General features: G+C 36.2%; 1 non-coding gene across 1 annotated transcript; it reads right to left on the reverse strand.

The window, feature by feature from the left end:
* Positions 1-770: 770 nt before the first annotated feature.
* On the reverse strand, positions 771-875 carry LOC141702900 (small nucleolar RNA R71). The gene has a single exon (XR_012567289.1). It is a non-coding gene; the product is annotated as a small nucleolar RNA R71 (small nucleolar RNA).
* Between the last annotated feature and the right edge of the window lie 23,427 nt (positions 876-24,302).

Below are 24,302 nucleotides of genomic sequence, written 5' to 3' on the forward strand. Positions count from 1 at the left end.
TGAATAATAACCATACCATTGTTGCATAAGTGCATTGATTGAAAGTAACCTAAACCAGTCTCTGTCGGAATGAACTAGAATTAATTCTATATTACTTGCGATCGCGTATACTTGCGTGAATATTAACGCATGTTCTCGCGACTAACAAGTTTTTGGAGCCGCTGCCGGGGACTGGGGGTTAATTTTTAGTTTATGTGTTTGTCATCAGTGGTCATTAAAGTTCATTGACTCGGACATTGTTACTTACTTATTTCCTTGTCGTGTTTTAGGTACTCTAGCGAGCGTGTATGCATACGCATTCTCGGTCTCATAAGAGAACACTGGATCAAGCTGAGGAATAAGTTGTAGAAGCTAAGGAAGTTTTTGAGGAAGTTCTTATCGAGGAGAAAGTTGAAGAAGAAGTTTTTATTGCAGTGGGAGAATCAGAAGCGAATCTGAAAGCTTTGATGGATTACTCTCAACCAAAGATTAATGATATTCAGTTTAGCATTATCTGCCCAGCCATCTCGGCTAATACTTTTGAGATCAAGTCGAGCACAATTCAGATGATACAGAACTCGGTTTAGTTTGGGGGTTCTCCGATAGAAGACCCCAACATGCACATTAGAGATAAAGCTAAGTGTTGAGGCTAAGTTGAGGTTTTTCCTATTCTCTCTGCGGGATAGAGCTAAGTGATGGTTACAGTCTCCACCACCAGGGTCTATCACCAAATGGGAGGATCTTACTCAAAAGTTCCTAACTAAATTATTTCCTATGGTGAAGACTGCTGCAATCCAAAACGCATTTATTCAATTTTCTCAGCAATCTGGAGAATCTTTATGTGAGGCTTGGGATCGCTATAAGGAGATGCTTAAAAAGTGTCCTCACCATGGAATGCCTGACTGGATGATCATTAACTGCTTTTATAATGGATTGGGTGTTACTTCTAGACCCATGCTTGATGCAGCATCACGAGGAGCCTTGTGAGCTAAAAGCTATGATGAAGCTTATGAATTGATTGAATTGATGGCTGCTAATGAATACCAGAATCCTACTCAAATACTACCTCAGGGCAAGGTAGCAGGAATTCTGGAAGTGGATGCAGCTACTGCTATAGTTGCTCAGCTTAAGGCTTTGACGATGAAGGTGGATTCTTTGGCTAATTATGGAGTTAATCAGATCACTAGTGTCTGTGAGCTTTGTGCTGGAGTGCATGAGACTGATCAGTGTGCAATTTCTAGTGAATCAGCTCAGTTCGTGAGCAACTTCCAGAGGTCACAGCAGCCTGTTCCATCCACCTATCATCCTAACAACCGCAATCATCCTAACTTCAGCTGGAGTAATACTCAGAATGCGGTCCAGTAGCCTTATCAGCAGTATGCTGCGAAGCAATACAACCCTCCTGGTTTTTAGCAACTGCAGTATGCACCAAGGCAATAACTCCAGCTGTAACAGTCTAATGAAAAATCTGAATTGGAGGAGTTGAGGCTCATGTGCAAGAGCCAAGCGGTGTCTATCAAGATCTTGGAGAATCAAATTGGGAAAATTGCCAATGCCTTGCTAAATCATCAACCTGCTACACTCCCTAGTGACACTGAAGTGTCAGGCAAGAGGGAACCAAAGGAGCAGGTGAAGGCAATTACATTGAGGTCTGGGAAGGTTGCAAATCCCAAAAATTCTCAAGATTCAGAAGAAGAAGCTGTGGTTAAAGAAAAAGTGCATAAGGAAGCAGAAGTGGAACCAAGGAAGACTATTATGGAACACACTCCTCCTGAGGGTAATACAGGGGAGAAATAGATCTATCCTCCACCTCCTTTTCCTAAGAGGCTGCTGAAGAAAAAGCTGGATTAGCAGTTTGAGAAGTTTCTGGAGGTGATCAAGAAACTTCACATCAATATTCCTTTCGCTGAAGCTCTTGAACAGATGCCTAGTTATGTGAAGTTTATGAAAGGTATTCTCTCTCGGAAAGTGAAGCTTGATGACTTAGAGACCGTTGTTCTTACGGAGGAATGCAGTGCTGTGCTGCAACAGAAGTTGCCTCCGAAGATTAAAGATCCTGGGAGCTTCATTATTCTTTGTACCATTAGAAAAGTGTCATTTGACAAATGCTTATGTGACTTGGGAGCTAGCATCAATCTGATGCCCTTGTCAATCTTCAAGAAGTTGGACTTACCTGATCCAAAACCTACTTATATGACCTTGTAGTTGGCCGATCGTTCTATTACATATCCACGAGGCATTGTGGAGGATGTCTTAGTCAAGGTGGATAAACTCATCTTCCCTACTGATTTTGTAATTCTTGATTTCGAGGAGGATAAGAAGATTCCCATAATCTTGGGAAGACCTTTCCTTTCTACTGGCCAAACCTTGATTGATGTGCAGAAGGGTGAGCTTACTATGCGAGTGATGGATCAGGATGTGACGTTCAATGTTTTTAATGCCATGAAATTTCCAACTGAAAATGAGGAGTGCTTAAAAGTGGAGTCGGTTGATTCTGTGGTCACTTCAGAACTTGATCAAATGCTAAGGTCTGATGCCTTAGAGAAGGCCTTGTTGGGGAATTCAGATAGTGAAGATGATGAGGGTGATGAGCAGTTGCAGTATTTAATGCTTCTCCATGGAAGCGAAGGCTGGATATGCCAATTGAATCTCTTGGATTGGAAGAGATGAACAAATCTCCAAAGTGCCTCAAGCCATCTATTGAGGAAGCTCCTACACTTGAGTTTAAACCATTACCTGAACACTTAAGGTATGCTTTTTTAGGTGATGCATCAACTTTGCCTGTTATTATTGCATATGACCTTTCAGGTAGTAATGCAAAAAAGCTCTTAAGAATCCTGAGATAGTTCAAGTCGGCAATCAAATGGACTATAGCAGATATCAAGGGAATCAGCCCTTCTTATTGCATGCATAAAATTCTGCTAGAGGAAGGTAGCAAGGCTACTATTGAGCAACAGAGAAGGCTTATTCCGATCATGAAAGAAGTTGTGAAGAAGGAAATCCTCAAATAGCTTGATGCGGGGATCATCTATCCCATTTCTGATGATTCTTGGGTGAGCCCAGTTCAGTATATGCCAAAGGAAGGAGGTATCATAGTTGTTGCTAATGAGAAAAATGAGCTCATTCCTACTTGAACAGTCACGGGGTGGAGAGTTTGTATGGATTACAAGAAGCTGAACAAGGCCACAAGGAAGGATCACTTCCCTCTTCTTTTTATTGATCAGATGCTTGACAGGTTGGTTGGGCATGAGTACTACTGTCTTCTGGATGGCTATTCAGGTTATAATCAGATTTGCACTGCTCTAGAGGATCAGGAAAAGACTATTTTCACTTGTCCATTTGGTACTTTTGCCTTCAGAAGAGTTTCTTTTGGGTTGTGTGGTGCACCTGCCACATTTCAGAGATGCATGATGGCTATCTTCTTGGACATGATTTGTCAGAATGTGGAGGTGTTCATGGATAATTTCTCTGTGTTTGGTGATTCTTTTGACGAATGCTTGCAAAATCTTGGCGTCGTTCTTAAAAGGTGTGTTGAGACCAATCTGGTTCTCAATTGGGAAAAATGTCATTTTATGGTGTGACAAGGCATTATTCTTGGGCACAAGGTCTCTAGTAAAGGTCTTGAGGTGGACAAAGCCAAGGTGGGGGTTATCGAAAATCTTCCTCCACCTACTTCCGTTAAGAGAGTCCGCAGCTTTCTTGGTCAAGCGGGTTTCTATAGGTGTTTCATCAAGGACTTCTCAAAAATCTCCACACCTTTGTGCAATCTTCTAGAGAAAGATATCTCGTTCAAGTTGATGACGAGTGCCTTACTGCTTTTGAGATCTTGAAGAAGAGTTTAATCACGGCACCTGTCATAACTGCACCTAATTGGGATGAACCTTTTGAGATGATATGCGATGCAAGTGACTATGCAGTTGGAGAAGTTCTTGGGTAGAGAAAGAACAACATATTTCATGTGGTCTACTATGCTTGTAAGACCCTCAATGGTGCTCAACTGAATTACACTACTACGGAGAAAGAACTTTTGGCTATTGTCTACGGTTTTGAGAAATTTTGATCTTATCTACTTGGGATTAAGGTGACAGTTTTCACTGATCACGACGCCATTCGATATCTCGTCGCAAAGAAGGACTCAAAGCCTAGATTGATTCGATGGGTTCTTTTGCTCCAAGAATTTGAACTAGAGATCAAGGACAGAAAAGGAACTGAAAATCAAGTTACTGATCATCTCTCGCGTTTAGAGAAACTTAATGCTACTTCATTGGATAAGACATTGATAAATGAGTCTTTTCCTGATGAGCAGCTGTTTGGAGTGCAAGAAGAAGAACCGTGGTTTGCAGACACTGTGAACTATCTTGTGAGTAATATCATTCCTCCCGACTTATCTTATGCTCAAAGGAAGAAGTTTCTTCATGAAATGAAGTGGTACATGTGGAATGAGCCATATTTATTTAGGAAAGGAGCTGACCAGATCATTAGGTGATGTATTCCGTATAACAAAACGGGGGGGGGAGGGGATCTTGTGAGATTGCCATTTGACTAAGTATGGAGGCCACTATGGTGGAGATAAGACAACAGCTCGTATCCTTCAAGCGGGATTCTTTTGGCCTACATTGTTTAAGGATGTGCATCAGTTTGTTTTGAAGTGTGATCGATACTAGCATGTGGGTAATATGTCTAAGAGGGATGAGATGGCTCTTAATGTGCTTCTCGAGGTTGAGGTCTTCGATGTTTGGGGAATTGGCTTCATGAGGCCATTTGTCTCATCTTGCAATAATCAGTATATCTTGTTGGCAGTTGATTATGTCTTGAAATGGATTCAAGTCAAGGCTTTGCCGATAAATGATGCGAAGGTAGTGCTGAATTTTCTTTATAAACAGATATTCACAAGGTTTGGGACTCCAAGAGTCATAATCAGTGACGAGGGATCGCATTTCTGCAATCGCAAGTTCACTGCTATGATGCAGTGGTATAATGTGAAACATCGCATTGCTACAGCCTACCATCCTTACACGAATGGTCAAGCTGAGGTATCTAATAGAGAGATCAAGCGAATTCTAGAGAAAGTTGGGTGTCCATCAAGGAAGGATTGGTCTTTGAAGTTGGATGAAATTGTTTGGACGTCTAGAACAGCATACAAGACCCCGCTTGGCATATCACCATTTTAGTTGGTTTATTGTAAGGGGTGTCATTTGCTTATAGAGCTCGAGCATAAAGCATATTGGGCTTTGAAGAAGTTAAACCTTGATTTGGATGTAGCTAGTAAGAAAAGAATGCTTCAATTGAATGAACTCAATGATTTTCGACTTCAAGCGTATGAGAACAACAAAATGTATAAGGAAAAAGTCAAGAGGTGGAACGATAGGGGTCTAGTGCTCAAATCATTTGTGTCGGGGCAACAAGTTCTGTTGTTCAACTCTCATCTCCGTCTTTTTCCTGGAAAGTTGAAGTCGAGGTGGTCAGGGCCGTTTATTATCAAAACTATGTTTCCACATGGAGCGGTGGAGATTTTTGAGAATGATCCAGGCCAAGCGTTCAAGGTGAATGGACAGAGGTTGAAGCATTACTATGGGGATACGGCAAAGCGCGAGGTGGTTGGTGCCGTTTTATTATCTACTTGATTTCGAGATTCTACGTCAAGCTAACGATGTAAACCAAGCGCTTCTTGGGAGGTAACCCAAGTTTGTTGTACATTAGTAGATAGAGGAAGAAGAAATTAAGGAGAAAAACACAAAAAAAATCAGAAAAACAAAAAAAATCAGTGCCAACTACGGAAGCACGGCGCGCCCGCGCTGAGAAGCGGGGCGGCCGCGCTAAAACTCCATAGCACGGTGTGCCCGCGCTGGTATGCGAGGCGGCCGTGCTGGTTTTCCAATAGCACGACGCGCCCGTGCTGCCAGACAGGGCGGCCGCACTGGCCCCCTGTAGTCGAAAAAAAAATACCAGAAAAGACAGAAAATTAGGGAGTGCAACACAAAATCAATTCCTACACGAATTTTACTCTCCCACTTCCATATTTTCCCTCTCCAAATCAATTTCAATCAACCCATTACTACCATTATTCCCATAATAAATTCCCACTTCTTTTCCATAACTAATTTTATTCCTAATCTCCTATATATACACACACTTATACACAAACTTCTCTATCACTTCAAAAATTCTCAAACATAATTCTTCGAGTGTGGGTGGTGTGAGGCCTAGGTTTTCAACTCCCGAGGCTGAGGCGGAGTATACGAGGCTGCTTTCGAAGCCTATAGCCAAGGAGAGAGGTTTTCTGCCATCGGGGAGGGATGGTAAGTTATTGGAGATGATCTTGGAGATGGGTTTGGTTGCTTTTTGCGAGACACCCGCTGCTATGCCCATGAGTATGGTTTGCAAGTTTTACGCAAATGCAAAGGCGGAGAAGAACGGTTTCACTGTGTTAAGGGGGTTGACGGTGGAATATAGTGCTGAGGCGATTCGGAGGGTGATTGAGCAGCCCGAGAGGAGGCCAGAGCAGGAGAACTGGAATGAGAAGACGGGGGATGATTTTAACTTAAATTTGATCGTTGTTACGCTGTGTGTGCCTGAGACTCACTGGAAGTTCAAGAAGGGCATGAACGAGTATGCCACTTTTCCTGCCTCGTCCATGAACAGGTTTGCACGTTCATGGAATTCTTTTATTTGTGCCGACATCATAACATCTTCTCATGTGCATGATATTACTGTGGAGCGTGCACGGTTGTTGTGGGGGATTCTTTAGGGAGACTATATGGATCTCGGGATGGTGATTCATTAGGGTATTCTGAGGTTCTTGTGAGAGATTACTACGGGTTCTATACCCTATGCGTCCATTGTGACGAAGTTGTGTGTGGCAGTTGGCGTTTATTGGCCCACACACGAGCAGCTGCAGCTTCCGAGTGCCCCGATTGATAGTTCGACGTTGCAGACTATGCAGAAGTGGTACGGTGGTAAGCCTAATCCTAAGGGGCTTGGTTATTCATATGATCACTTACCAGGTGGTCGTCTAGCTGATCAGACTTATGTTGGCGGTTCTTCTCAGGCTAGGAGAGCAGCATGGAGAGCTCAGTTGGGTGAGGAGGCTGATCCTTCGGGTTCGCAGCAGCAGCAGCAGGAGGCACAGGGTAGTGCTGGTATGAGTTCAGCGCCGGTTGATGAGGAGGATGGATGCAATGTATGACATTCATAGTCGATTTGCATAGGACCTTACCCAGGCATTGGGGACTGTATTCAGAGCCACATGATTTGATATCAGTGGCCAGTATTCGGTGAGGACTCTGTGTATCCGCCTCCAAACACTCCACCCGTTGAGGGTGATGATCCTGATTATGAGTAGGTATGCCAGATTCCTTACTATTACCTTCACTGAGGACAGTGAATATTTTAAGTTTGGTGTAGTAGTTAAGGATTATATGTTATGTGTGAGTCGCATATAGTTTGCATATTTATGATAATTTAGTTCATATAGTTGCATATTTTCCATGTAGTAGTTTTTTATTTTTGTTATAGTATGTTGCATATAGTTCATGCATTTGCATTATAACATGATCCTTTGGATGATTTTTTTCCGATTGATTTGTGATATTGATGCTGGTGTAGTGATGTCGTGTTTAGTGATGTTAAGTCCTATTGAGTTGATTTGCATGCTAGAAACAATTATAATTTCACTAAGTCTTATAGGTTGCTTGAGTGCTAGATAATGGTCATGGTTCTTTGTGAAGGGTTTCGAGGACATAAACGCAACGGAAACGGTAATTAAAAATGTGAAAACCAGAATTTTCGAAACCCACCGCAGGATCCATGCGAAAAATAGATATTTAATTCGTAGATCAGATTGTTTACCTTAAGAAGCTTTACAAATTGGTTGACTAATGGATCTCCAAAGCTTGTTCAATCACAACGCATCCCGCTCTCGCAATCTACGCTCTATTGGTATCCACACGAATACTTGAACACAAGGATTGAATGTGTACTATCACAAACTCGTTTCTTCTTGCTCTCTTCATCTTCTCCCTTGGTGGCTAGGGTTTTAGTAAAAGTCTTGCTTACAAAATCAGCCACCCAAGAGGTATTATATAGAGAGTATATAAGAATTATAACTCTTAACTAATTAGGAGTTATTATTAATTTGAAATTCCTACTTGTGTAATAATCATGTCACATTTAATTATTTAACTAATGAATTTCATAATTAATATTAGTAAATTCGAATATCAATATTTATCTAATTAATTAAGTCATACTTAATTAATATTATAAATAATTCGAATTACTTTAATATAATTTAAATCCAATTTAAATCAAATAATCCTTCAAGCATTCTTAGTGCGTGACCCTATAGGTTATTATTACGTTGGCAACGAATTTTAAATCTAATTTAAAATCGTAAAAATTGAGCGACATCTAGTAATATATCATTGCTACCCAAGTAATAATAATTGAATCGGTGATCGATTAAACCTTTCGTGAATAATGTACAGTGTAATATAATCCTTTTAACCAAATATTATAGATTAAACTAGAGGTATGTAATATGTCATCCTCATCATAGTTTAATCCAAGTTTTCTTGATCAATGAGTAGACTATCATATCAAATCAATATTTGAGCATGGCCACACATTTCATAGTCTAGCTCACACAAGAGGTCAATATTATCACTCCTAAAATAGGAGGGTTAAATCTCATCTAGATCATTCATATTTCTCATACGATTCATAATATTCCCAATGTCCACTTTAATCATTACCCGGTCAAGGATAACTTTTAATGGAATCAATGTATATTAATTCTCGTATAGAAATATAATGACTGTGATAACCAGTAAATATTTGAACTTTTTTATAAGTGCGATGTAGATATCCATAAATATTTTGTGATATAATGGTAATTATGCGGACTCGTTATATATTGTGTATAATTTTGTTGGATGGCATTGCGAATGTTGCTGGAATAATTTTAAATGTATAGCTTTCGTACGAGAGTAAGATTTTCGTTACGCGATTAAATAAGTAGTGCAATTTGATATTATTCGAATAGTTGCGGCTACGCGATTAAGTAATAATTGGGATTCTCGCGATTTAGTGATATTTGAATAAGTTGCGATTAGGCGATAAATTAATTTCTAATATTGTGGAGTAGAGTCAATTTATTTGCAATTGTTTGTGTGATTTTTAATGTGTTAACTATATTTTACATGACTTATTTATTAGAGTGATAATATTAGAAAATTATTTTAATATAAAAATTTTGTTCGAAATTTTTGAAAACAATTTTATTAAACTTCTAAAATCTCATAGTATTTATGGTATTAATTTGGTGATTTATGGATTTGTATTTTAATTATTAAAAATCATTCTTTTAATTATATTTTTAATAGTTATTAAATTACAAGTGTGCCCTTGCATGCAAATTCCACCCAAATAGAGATCAAGGGTAAGACCGTCCTTTCACCCTCCACTAACTCTATTTGACCAAACAAATGACCAATTAAACACTGCATGCAAAATCTTGCTATAAAATGTGTGGCCACGCTCCACTACCATTTGGTGAGACAAAAACTAAGTAAAACACTCATCTCACGTCATTTCTTTTCCACCAACACGTCACTCCACTCACTCTTCTTCCTACCCCCCTCTCGGCTGCACCTAAACCCTCCCCATCCCTCTCATTTTTCTTCCTCATTTCTTCATTTTCTTAACACCTTTCAACTCATCTAAGCAAGGGACATTTACACTGAGTGCTACATCTTCATTTAAGGTTAGTTTCTTAGTTGCATGTGACACTAAAGCCAAGGGTTTAACTTTGATTCTTGTGAATCTAGAGTTGAAACTAATGTGGCTCATAAAACTTGAGCAAGAGATGGTCTTGATGAAGTGTTTTGCTTCTATTTTCAAGCCATGGTCTTGGCCTCAAGCATTCGGCAATGATTCCCAAGGAGCCGAATGGATTTTGTTGTTTATGTGATAGTTTTGTTTGTTTTTTTAAAAAGAGACTTTGTATGTGGCTTTCAAAGAACTTATGATCTTTTAAAATGTATTTTTACAAAGTTTCTATCCTTGCATGTTATGATTTTTATGATAAAAGTAGGAATTAGTACTTGCATGTCATGATATAAGTGATATTTCGGACAAATGTGTTATGTGATTTAAATTTGAATTTTTGTCTAATGCATGCCAAGATTTTTGCACTGAAATGCTAGTATGCTATGTTCCTTGATAATTCATGATCAAATTTTGTAGCCATTAAATTGATATCATGTATTTTTGGTTCAAAAATTTGCTTAAAATTGCATAAGTAAAATCTGCTCTGTTATGCTCTTTGTTTTGCTTCGGTTTAGGTTTATGCTCGTATTTTTTCCATAAAATGATAGTTAATAGGGTTGTGTACACTGTAGGATAGATTTGTTGGCTTGCATGTTGGTTTGGTGGTGAAATGGGAGTTAAGGTGGAAGGAGGTACACTAGGCACTTTGTAGCAGAATTTTTTACCATAAGTATAGGTTGTTTTAGGCAAGTTTTGGTAAGGCCTTTCTAGGCCTGAGTTTACTGGAGTTAGGACTTGAGTTGTACTTGAGTCCAGTAGCTTTGATTCATTGAAAAAGTTGCATTTACGTAGGTGCCCACACACATATCCGAGAGTAGCTCAGAACAGGGCAGGACTGCGTAAACTTGAACTTTGGTCGATTATAACCATGCCATAGGCTAGGCCTTCACGGGGCCTTGGCTTAGATAAGTGTGATACATCCTTAGGAAGCTTAAAAAACCATTATAATTAAAAATTGAGTGAGAAAAGTGAGTTTTAGTGTGAGTAAAAATAGAGCAGAGTGAATTCGAGGGAGGCTGGGTAGTGTCAACTTTGAGCAGAGGCCTAGAGAGGCCCAAGTGAGGCCTTGGCCTGAAACCAAGTTTGAGAGTTAGTTTTAGGTCTTACAAATACATGGGAATTGGTTTTGTTATAAGGCCCCATGTAGAAGTCAATATTTCTGCCAAAGAGTGCGGGTAGTGCAAACTGGTGCTAGCAGGAAACCTTAGTGTGAGTATTGATTTTTGTAAGCCTATAGGAGTGAGGCCCCTGAGTCTCACCAACTTTAAAAGTTAGTTTTGAGTATTAAAAACCTTTAGTAAGTGTTTTGGAGTGAAGGCCCAAGGTGGAGACATCCTATTTCCAATAAGAAACCCGAGAGCACCCTTTCGAGTGGCATTAGGAAACCTTAATGGTGTTCATTGTAATTGGGACTTTGTGGTGAAGAGTCCGAGTGTTGCACATTATCTTTAGGTTTAAGTTAAGGTCAATAATAGTTTTTATGTGTTACTTCCTTACGTGCTTGGGTATTTAGGTGATATTATAGTATAAATAACTAGTATTATATGCCATGCCATTATGTGATTATGTGACTATGTGGATTACTTGAATTGTATATGATTAAGTTATGTGTATTCTTATAATCATAAGTTCTTGTGTAATAATAGTTATGATAAAGGTAATAGTGAGTCTAGGAGCTTATAGGTTTATGAGGTGTTAAAAGGTGAATAGTAATGAAGTTAATATAATGTGTAGGTTCCGAAGCGAAGGAGAAGATTCGTGCCATCAAGATATAATAATCTTAGAAATATTGGAAGGCAGATTACTTACCTCCTTATGCTTATAATTATTGCAAGTACACATACTTTTTCGTGAATGCTTAGTTGTGATAATCACCATGTCATTAACCAATTCAAATACTACCGTTAATAACCCTTAACCTTGTTAGTACCTTACCTTCAAAACATTCCTTATCCAATAGATCATAAATACTAAACTCTCTATCAATTTCCCTAAAGCGAACCTCATTAGTGAACTTGAATTCTCTTGTCATAATTCCATTAAAGTGATATCAAATCTTTCCCCGACATCCATGTTATAAATCATTAAAAATAAATGTTTCTTGACTCAGTGGATTGGACTAGACGCAAGTCATTTTCACACTTATTGATAGGCTCACATATAGCCTAGGTATCCCATTATATTTGAGAACCCAGCACGGTTCAGTATTACTTCACGGCTGATCACCGGCTGTAATCCATAGCATCCTAAAATGATTTTGATGATTTGATCTTTATAACATATTGCCCGATGCCATGATACCATATGCCATGTTTCGGTCGTTATGATTCTACCATGCCTTTATATTATAACATGTTGCCACAATGCCATGATTCCATATGCCATGTTTCGATTACTATAATTCTACCATGTCTTTATATTAAATCTTCATGTTTTTTATTGTCATTTATACAAGCATCTATAACCTCTTGATTCATGAACCTGTGATTTTGAGATAATGTATGGTATAGTAGATCTGATAGTACTTGCTGAGCATTTTAGCTCATTTTCTTGTATTTAACCCTGTTCTATAGCTAGCAATCATGGTTCGTACCAAGCAGACCGCCCGTAAGTCAACCGGTAGGCAGGGTGAAGACCATTTGAGGGCGCAGGTAGAATATATAGATTAGGTGAAATCCGCCAGTTTGTAATTGTGGTATCAGATAGATGGGCTGTTCCAAACTCTGAACTTGTAAAGATCTCGGGATTGTTAATATTTTGGTTGGGTTTGTAATCGTATTATTCTCATCTTTTAGACTTATAAGTTTGTAATATAATTATGGTTCGCATTTATTTAGTGTGTGTATGTGTGTTTGGTTTGGGGTGTGACAATAACTTCATGTCTAAGGACCATTACATCATTATCACTATGAGAATTACTTATGACATAACAGACATGTAGAATCTCACATCGGGTATGTCTAGCACCATGTACATATACATATTCCTGTGTCTTTGACTTTAGTATCACTATACCTATGATCAATGAGATGTGATCATCAGTCAACAAACACACTAGTCTTAATGCATTATTATTGTCCCTTAATAATAATAATCGACTAGGGACCTTTAGGAATATTGATACTATTCTCTTAATCTCATTTCTAAGTCACGTACTTAGAGATATAGAATTGCATATCATATTTCAAGGACATTTATTAATCTAACATTTATATCGCAGTAAATTAAGAATTAATAAATATAAAGGGAATAATCGATAAAACATAAACATTAATAATCCTAATGTCTTGAACTAAAACATCATAGTGTTGTCTTTACGGCACAAACACTAACAATCTCCCACTTGCACTAGAGCCAATCACCCATGTATTTAATACTCATGGAACTAGTATGACCATCGCGCTTCTGCTGCGACATAACCTTAGTCAGTGGGTCTGTAACACTATCATTACTATGCACTTTACATTCATATCTCCTTAATCATTAATCTCATTAATAAGGTGATATGGCATAAGGACATGCCTAAAGAGTCTCCTTGGCTGTTTTAAAAGCATCAATATATCCGGCTTCCATTATAGAATCATCAATGTTCTTGCTGTGAACTATTCCAGCTAACATCACTTATATTTAGACAAAACACAAAACAAACATAAGCACATAATCATCCTTGTCTTTCCAAAAATTATGTTCAAAAACTAGCATTGGTGTAACCTTTTACAACTAGTTCCCTATCTTCTCAATATACCAAAAATAAATCTTTAGTCCTCTTTAAATACTTAAGAATATTCTTGAAAACTATCTAGTGACCCTCACCTGGATTAGACTGGTATTTGTTCGTCATGCTCAAATCATACGAAACATCAGGATAAATACATATCATTGTACATATTATAGATCCAATTGCTGACGCATCTGGAACTTTCTCAAACGGCCCTTATTATCTAATGATTTAGGGGCAATTATCTTTTGAGATCACTATCCCATGAGATATCAAAACATATCATTTCTTTGTCTCTTAGATCGTAAAATGATGCAATAATTTATCAATGTATGTACTTCGACTAGGTCGATTAATCTCTTCAATCTATCTCTATAGATCTTGATCCCTTATATATAGGTAGCATCGCCTAAGTCTTTCATCGAGAAACTATTTCTCAACCAAGTCTTAATAGCCTGTAGAGAAGGTATGTCATTCCATATCTGTTATATGTCATCTACATATAATACTAGGAATGTCACATGGCTCCCACTAACCTTCTTGCAAACATATGGTTCATCTTCGTTTTGAATAAAGCCAAACTTTTTGACCGTTTCATTAAAATTAATATTCATTCTCCTTGAGGCTTGCTTCAATCTATAAATAGATAGAAGCAACTTACAAACCATCTTAACAAACTTTGGATCGACAAAACCCTCAGGTTGTATCATATAAACATCCTCTACAAGGCTCCCATATAAGAAAGCAGTTTTGACATCCATTTTCCAAGATGCATAGTCAAAGTAAGCAAATGTTTCTAACAAAATCTTGATGGACTTGACCATAGCAACTGGTGAAAAGTCTCATCATAGTCTATACCATGAATTTGTTTTAAACCTTTTGCCACTAGTCGCACCTTATAGGTCTGTACTTTACCATCCATGTCAGTTTTTTTCTTAAAAACCCACTTGTACCCTATAGGTTTCACCCCTTAGAATGGATCAACTAAAGTCAATATATTATTTTGATATATGGATTCCATCTCGGATTTCATGGCCTCTAGCTATCTCTTGGAGTCTGGACTGTTCATAGCATCTTGGAAGGTGAGAGGCTTATCATTATCCGTAAGCATCACATCACCATCTGGAGTAAAAAAAAATCCATAATTTCTCCTAGACTCGTGGTGAATCCTACTAGATCTAGGAATAACCTGTGTTTCCTGAACATGATTACTTTCAACATTTTGATGTACATCCTGATCTTATTCCAACTCTGGTTCAATGTTATCATGTGGTTCCCGATCTTCATCGAGATGTATTATCCTCCCACTGATTTTCTTATAAAGTAGTTCTCCCTCAAGAAATACAGTGGCCCGAGCAACAAACACTTTGTTCTCGGGAGGATTATAAAAACTATACCCTAGTCTCACTTGGGTATCCCACAGAATAGCATCTATCTAATTTTGGTCCAAGCTTGTCAAAGTCTAACTGTTTTACAAACGCTTCACGTCCCCAAATTTTCATAAATGACATGCTATGACATTCATCACTCTATATCTCATACAGAGTATTTTGAACGGCTTTAGTCGGAACTTGGTTAAATGTATATGCAACTGTTTCTAGAGCATAACCCCAGAAACTGAATGGAAGATCCGCTTGACTCATCATCGATCGCACTATATCCAACAAGGTATGATTTCTCCTCTCAGAATCTCTATTCCATTGAGGTGTTTTAGAAGGAGTAAGTTATGATACAATATCACACTCTTTCAAGAAACTCTTGAATTTGAGGCTTAAGTATTCTCCTCTACAATCTGATCATAAAACTTTTATACTTTTCCCTTGTTTGCTTTTCTACTTCGGCCTTATATTCTTTAAACATTTCAAAAGAATCGGATTTGTTCTTCATAAGAACCACATATCCATATCTACTGAAATCATCAGTAAATGTTATGAAGTAGTATAAGCCATCTCTTTCCATCATACGCATTCGGCCACATACATCATTATGTATAAGTCATAATCATTCAGTGGCCCTTTCTCCTAATCAGGTAAAAGAAGCTTTAGTCATTTTGCCAACGAGACAAAGTTCGTATCTTCCATATGATTTAAAATTAAACTTATCCAAGTATGCATCTATATGTAACTCAGAAATGTATTTCTCATTAATATGGCTTAACGACAATGCTGGAGGTAATATTTGATTTGAGTCATCTTAGAACATATAAATTATTAACAAGTTGTGTAACATTATAAGCCTTATCATTAAAATAGAATAAACAACTATTATTTATTTAATTAAAATAAAAACCTTTCTTGTCCTGACAAGAAATTGATTTAATGTATCCCCTAAAGACAAGCATGTAATAACAATTTATCAAGTTCTCAATCTCGCCTATATGGGCAAAATTAGGTATCGAGTTCCTTCAACTACAGCAACAATTTTTGCTCCAATTCTAACCCGATACCCGAAGCTTGACCATTTCTAGTCTTCTTCTTTAGATCTTCCAAACAAGCTCGATAATTTAACTTCCAATCATCCAGTTATTTCCACAGAAATGACAATCATCTCCTTTAACAACACCACTATCAGGCTTCAAAAGCCCTTTGGGATTGGACTTTGGTTTGGCACCGAAAAAGATCAAATCTTCACCTTTCCTGTCCACTTTCCTTTCCCATTTTCATTCCATATGTACATCATCAATATGGACGTAATTCATGCCTTTACCGTGTTATTTTCAGCAGTTCTAAACATGCTTAACAACTCGGTGAGCGTTCTGTCTATCGCATTCCTTTTGTTCTTAACAAACTAAGAATAGAAGTTGATCAAAGATTGTTTGATCAAATCAAGCTGAGTCTCTAAACTATTCTTGAAACCCAAATATTAAGGTACATATACCTATCATCTTTAGAACATGTGGTCCAACCGGATATCATTCTCCCACTAATGCAAAAGTATGGTGTCTTATTATTGTCAAATCTTTCTGACGAGCCTATCCTTCAAACATCCTTTGAAGGTGATCAATCATATCATAAGCATCATTATGCTCTTGTTGCTTCTAAAACATAGCACTCATAATTACAAGCATGAGACATGAAACATCAGTTGCATAATCAATTTATTTCTGGTAAGTATTTTGTTCAGCACATGTTTCATTCTCAGCTAGAAGAAATAAGGGAGGGGTTTGTGTAACATCCTTGAACCTGAGGACAATCCTCAAGTTCCCATGTCAATTGAGAAAATTATTTCATGTCAGCTTGTCCTTCTCAAGGACTATTACATAGAGAAGTTATTTGTGTTATTTGTCATTTGAAATCTACAATATTAAAGTGCATAAAATGACTTAGTCGACAAATGATCATTAAATATGTTAAAGTGATTATTCATATATATACACAATATATATTTCCCATTATTTTTATCAAATCAATAGCCCTAACTATTATTTCGGAAATAATATCTTCTATATCCTTTCTAGTGAGCCAAGATCCATATTTCACCATGCATTAGGTCAGCTTTGGCTTTTCTCCTGAAACATGATTATTTAGATAAACAAAATTTTTCAATTATATCAACTATATAACTCTTGGATAGCTTGGTAGAACAATATTTGTTCATATTTATCTAATAAATCTCACCAAACTCTATGCCTCTAAGTTCACAATCCTATTGTGGTAACTCAGTTAAGTCAAACCCAATAGTCAAAAGTATCAATATACTTTAACACATCTCCCACGATAGATGGGAGTACTTCTCTTTGGCGAACCCACTCCTAATCGATCTAGGGTTAACGCATTAGACTTATTGGAAGGCATCCGATCAACTTAATATTAACTTTAGGGTTTTGTTAATTTTAAAACGATCATGATCCCATCATAAAGAGATTCCCAATTTTTCCTTGAATAAAATACTTAAAATCAATATTCGTCAATGGTTTGTTTTCCAGGTAGTGAGGGAGTCACAACGGTCTCGCTTAAAACCCACAACCTTACAAGTTCAAAGAACTCGCTTTTGACAAAATCGCCCCATGTCAGAAATAAAGAAAACTTGTATTTTATTCCGTGTTTCATAAACACGAGAATCTCATAATCGTTTGTTCATTTTAAAATCTTGAGTCGTTACAGATTTTATCTTGTTTAGCAAGCATGGCACGAGTGTCGTATCTAATACATACATCCTTAATCTAATTAAGCATGCATCTTTATAAACTACTCTACACATATATTCATCATATGCGCATATATATGTAAAGTGCAATAAATAAATGTGGTTGCTTATGGCTTTATCCTATGTGATCTTCATCAAGCTAATGAGAAAGATCTAGGTCAATCTAAGGTAAAAAATAAATACAAGCTAACTATGACATGTCTTCTTTCTTGTATTACTTCCTTGGATGGCCTCCATGTGGGATTACCCTTGATCTTCAAATCTTCATGTCTTCATGTACATTACAAGAATGAAATGCAAAAACTAATCTAATAAACTTACAAGAAGAACTCGAGTTACATTCGAGATTTAAAAATTACAAGATTAAATGACATGCAAGCCATATTTAAAAAACCAAAACCATTAATCTAAGGTCATAAGCCATAACCATCCACCATGCTCAATTAACACATAAGAACATGTTAAAACATATTATATGATCTTAACATACATACCCATCATGATCTAATCATAAAAAAATGTGGAAAAAAATAGAAAAATCAGAATCAAATTCTTAAAACATTAAATCGCTGATTACAGGGTCTTAACAACGTCAAACACCTTACAGATCAGTCGCTGATAGCTATAGATATCAGTTTCGTTAAGACGCTCGATTCGATATAAAATAACATATTCATTTGCCAAAATCGGACACCAGACCCAGATTTCAGCAAATCCGCTAAATCCGATTCAGAATCGTATCAAATATGATTCATATAATAAAAACAAAAACAAAACATGTATATATTAGTATATATACAGATAATATAATCATCATATGATTATACAACTCCCATGAATATCATATATTCAAAACATATACATACATACGTATATATAAACATAACAACATGTAGAATATAAAAAATCGCATACATAACAGTCATGGAATATTGTATACATGTTATTATCATAAAACCAGTAAACACATAAACGAATTAAATATTTTTCGCAAGTAGTTCTAATGCCATTGAAGGGTTTTGAAGACATAAATGCAACAGAAACGGTAATTAAAAATGTGAAAAACCAGAATTTTCGAAACTCACCGCAGGATCCATGCGAAAAATAGATATTTAATTCGTAGATCAAATTGTTTACCTTAAGAAGCTTTACAAATTGGATGACTAATGGAGCTTCAAAGCTTGTTCAATCACCACGCATCCCGCTCTCGCGATCTACGCTCTATCGGTATCCACATGAATACTTGAACGCAAGGATTGAATGTGTACTAGAACAAACTAATTTCTTCTTGCTCTCTTCATCTTCTCCCTTGGTGGCTAGGGTTTTAGTAAAAGTCGTGCTTACAAAATCAGCTACCCAAGAGATATTATAGAGAGTATATAAGAACTATAACTCTTAACTAATTAGGAGTTATTATTAATTCGAAATTCCAATTTGTATAATAATTAAGTCACACTTAATTATTTAACTAATAAATTTCTTAATTAATATTAGTAAATTCGAATATCAATATTTATCTAATTAATTTAGTCATACTTAATTAATATTATAAATAATTCGAACTACTTTAATATAATTTAAATCCAATTTAAATTAAATAATCCTTCAAACATTCTTAGTATGTGACCCTATAGGTTATTATTATGTTGGCAACGAATTTTAAATCTAATTTAAAATTGTAAACAATGAGCGGCATCTAGTAATACACCATTGCTACCCAAGTAATAATAATTGAATCGGTGATCGATTAAACCTTTCGTGAATAATGTACAATGTAATATAATCCCTTTAACCAAATATTATAGATTAAACTAGAGGCATGTAATGTGTCATCTTCATCATAGTTTAATCCAGGTTTCCTTGATCAATGAGTAGACTATCATATCAAATCAACATTTGAGCGTGGCCACGCATTTCATAGTCTAGCTCACACAAGAGGCCAATAATATTACTCCTAAAATAGAAGGGTTAAATCCCATCAAGATCATTCATATTTCTCATACGATTCATAATATACCTAATGTCCACTTTTATCATTACTCGGTCAAGGATAACTTTTAATGGAATTATCACTAAGGACCATTACATCATTATCACTATGAGAATTAATTATGATACAACAGACATGTAGAATCTCACATCGGGTCTGTCTAGCACCATGTACATATACATATGTCTATGTCTTTGACTTTAGTATCACTATACCTATGATCAATGAGATGTGATAATCAGTCAACAAACACACTAGTCTTAATGCATTATTATTGTCCCTTAATAATAATACTCGACTAGGGACCTTTAAGAATATTGATACTATTCTCATAATCTCAATTTTAAGTCACATACTTAGAGAAATAGAATTGCATATCATATTCCAAGGACATTTATTAATATAACATTTATATCACAGTAAATTAAGAATTAATAAATTATAAAGGGAATAATCGATAGAACATAAACATTAATAATCCTAATATCTTAATCTAAAACACCATATTGTTGTCTCTAGGGCACAAACACTAATAGTTTGTTTGTCAAGGTTTAATCACTTATTTATATTTCATTGCTAGTTGTTGTGGCTAGGTGTCAAATGGCTAGTAGCCGGTTCATTTTATGAGTAGTCTAGGGTTGAACGAGATGGAGCGAAACGCACTCGTTTAGAAATTTGTGAAAAAAAAGAAAAGAAAAGAAAAGAAAAGAGAAAAGAAAAAGAAGAAAAAAAATATGTGTTTATGCATAATTGATCATGAGTGGGTTCTTTAATACTCGAGATATTAAGTTCTTAGGGGACTTTGTGCCTAGTGACCTAAGGCTTTTATAGTCTGGGATCCACTAACCTAACGCTCGCTATATGGGTATTATTATATAAATCTTTTGTGGACCTCACTCATTGCACGGTCAAATAAGCATAGTTTTGTTTATGTGTTATGAATAAAAGTTTGAATCCATATAATAACTCTGATATAAGAATTGAAGTGTTGTAAGTCATTTTGAGTTTAGCTTTCTATTCTATTTATAACCTTATGATTGTCTTGGTGAGTAGTGAGTCATGATTATTGATTTAGTTGTGATGGTATATTTGTAAGCATTTGCACACACACAAGTTTCTGGCTTGTAAGTTGATTTATGGGATTTGATTGATCTTGGTGCGAATAACTGCATTTGTTGAGATGTCGCTTGTTAGTTGGTTAAGTTATTCTATGAGGATCATTGCATTCATATATATGCATTCATGCATTTTTATTTCTTGTTCTTTGAGTCTGTTTATGCTTGAGGACAAGCATCGGTTCAAGTTTGGGGGTGTGTTAAGTGGCATTTATGTCCACTTAGAATGCTCTATAAAGGCTTGAATTGGTGTTTTGTACTCGAGTTATTTGTGTATTTGATGTGGTTTTGTAGTGTTTTTGCATTTCAGGCTTATAACAGGAATCAAGGTAATTTAGCATTATTTTGGTGCTAAATTGTTGCTAGGAGTGTGTCTAAGAAGATTGCTCGTGAAAAGACCAACTCAAACCAGCAAGAAAATAAGAGAAAAAGAAGATTTTCCAGAAGGTCAGCGTGCTCGCGCTGTAGTAGCGCGCGCCCGCGCTGTAGTAGCGCGCGACTGCGCCGGGATACAGATTTACAGCAGGCCAGCTCTGGTGAAGCGCGCGGCCGCGCCAGGTTGGGTTTCAAGGATCCTGATTCTACTTCAATTTTTATCTACTGGACTTCTAATCTATATGGGCTATTATATAAACATAACTTATGATCGTTTTTCAAAACAAGATGTACCATAGCTTAAGGAGAAGGCGTAATAAGACTGTATAGCACAATTCAACCAAGGCAAAGATGATCTAGTTTATTCTTGCGATTCTTTGTTTTAAGTTGTAACTTTGGATGCTAGTTTTCTTATTTGTGAACCTATACTCTTGTTTCGTACTTGGTTTATTATTTATTTAGTATAAAGACTACGTTTATTATACCATGCTTTCATCAGAACCTACGTTGATGATGAGTCCGATTATGGGCTAATCATTATCGTGGGGTTCTAGCGGATTTACTTATGGATTTCTTTAGTTAAATTGTTTCGATACCTTAGTGTGTGGTGATTGTATGATAATCTAGTATTGGTTGTGCGTATTCGTCTTATGAGCGTCGCAAACTTATAAGATAGCGTGTTAATCTCTAATGAAGCGAAAGTGAATTTAGGGGTTTAGAACTTGCCATGCTAGCATAAGTTCATATATTTGATATGCATGATTCGTAGGTAATTTTAACCATCTTACTTTCCCAATGTAATCATGATAGATAACTTGTGCATTAAACCGTTATGTTGTCAAATTCTATAGACATATAGGGTCTCAATATAATTGGTGTTGATTCAGCTTCTATCTCTTTTGTGGATGTCTGGTAGTATGGTATCGTGCAACGAAAGTTGGCGTTTACTAGTTTCGTGTTATCTGATTAGTGTCATCATCATTACATGCTAAGGTTGAGAACAAAAAGGCTATTGGATGAAGTAGTAATGAAGTTAGAATCCCATGTTTGGGTCATATAGTAAAATAATCCTTCTTAATATTTTAGTTAATGTTCTTTAGTATAATTTCTTAGTTAATCGTAGTTATCAACAATCTCAATCTGATAATCGTCTTAGCATTGAATAATAATCATACCATTTTTGCATAAGTGCATTGATTGAAATTAACCTAAACCAGTCTCTGTGGGAATGAACTAGAATTAATTCTATATTACTTGTGATCGTGTATATTTGTGTAAATATTAGCGCGTGTTCTAGCGACTAACAGATGTGTAAATGGTGAACTTGTTAATCTCTACTTTTCCATTCATGTTGATCTTCTTCTTGAATCTTATTCTAGATTCAAACCTATCCTTCAAGTTCTTGTTGGATAAGTGTTGTATGTTACTCTGCTCAACTCTATTGGCTTTGTTGCCTTCTCTTCTTGAAGAGTCTTTGCTAACCGGTTCATCATTTTCAATTAACATGTCCAGTTTAAAAGTACTTATACTTTCTTTCAACAAATAATTTCTATTCATTGATCTTTCTTCCTTCAAAGAATAATCATTATTTGTTGAAGAGTGATAATTAATAGAATCATTTTGTTCAAATTTCTTCTTATCCCTTTTCCAAACACCTTCACGGAAAGACTCGACACTTTCAAGATCTGTGAATTTGCTTGCTACATCCCTAGATTCCTTCTATTTAGCAATTATCTCTTTTTCAAGATTTAATTGCCTTTTTAGAGTTTCCTTTCTCTTTAATATCCTCAGTAATTCATCTTTAGCAACTATGCAATTTTTCTTAGTATTCTCATATTCAAGCAACTGCATCTCTAATAAGTTGTTTCTCTCAAATAACAAGGATTTAGCATTTTTAGTCCTAGTATTTTCCTTTTTAAAATACTTCAAAGTGACAGGAAAGTTGTACAGTTCAGAAGTTATATCATTGATAGTTTCTTGGCATTCACCCTTACTTAACTTGGATAGATCAGTTGTAGTTACCTGAATGTTGCTTGAGGATACCTCTGAATTATTATCTTTTGTCATGAGAGATAGATCTAAAAATTCTTTTTCAGGACTGGAATCTGGGCTTCTACCTCCTTCTTAACCATGGTTGATCTGCTAGCTTCAAAATCTTTAAACATTCTGTATGTTGAAGGCTTGCTCTGATACCAATTGTTAGTCACTAACAATCAACTTAGGTTAATTTGTACAAGGGGGATTGAATTCAAATTAAAATTTTCAAGTTAATTTGTGCATGGGAAAGGAAATATGAATACAGATGTTTATAATTTCAGGTGCGTTGTTTTTTGAATTGCAACCTGAAGTTTATTTTTGAAGAAATAATATGTTATATTACAAGTGTAATCTTACAACTGCGGTTTTCAATGTTTCACTCAGAGGGCGATATCTCTCTAGCGCTATGTTAAAAAGAAAAACCTATTTCTTAAGTGAAATGCTGTTACTACTTGGTTTATATATCACTAAGTTACAAAGCTTTCTAGACCAAACATATTGCAGTCTTCGAGGTCCAACAAGGTTGCTTCTTCATTCTCTTTCCCTTGATGCTTGATAAATGAGGATATATTTTATCTTGATACATCCTTGAATATTTCTCCAGTTTTCCATGCATGAAAATGGAATGTTTCTTCTTCTTCAGAATCCAAGATCACATGCAAGTTTATCTTGACTACTCATCTTCTTTTATCGAGATTCCCATCGGCCCCTGTGCTGTGACAGTCCTATGTTTTAACTATTGTCACGTCACTATCAGTAGCTATAGACCTCCATAGTTGTTGATAGACATACGACCAAGAACCTTCCTTAGCCACAAATAGTCACTTGCTGAGCAGTTGATGGATATATGTCGATAGTTGATGTTTTGTCTTCACTAGTAGTTGATGACTCACTTCACTTAATCTGAATTACATGGCACTGAATCTATACACTTAGCCATCCTATTCTAGATTATCCATTGAGTCAACATGACTTCTGTAATATCCGGTATATATCGTGTAATTATTTTTGTTGATAAATGAATATTATGTGAATATTATATTAATTTTTGGTGCATTACGTGTTAATTGATATATGTGTTGGTTGTTTGTATGTGATAAAATTCATGAATTTT

This window comes from Apium graveolens, unplaced genomic scaffold (genome assembly GCF_009905375.1).
Source record: "Apium graveolens cultivar Ventura unplaced genomic scaffold, ASM990537v1 ctg5859, whole genome shotgun sequence".
Classification (NCBI taxonomy): Eukaryota; Viridiplantae; Streptophyta; class Magnoliopsida; order Apiales; family Apiaceae; genus Apium; species Apium graveolens.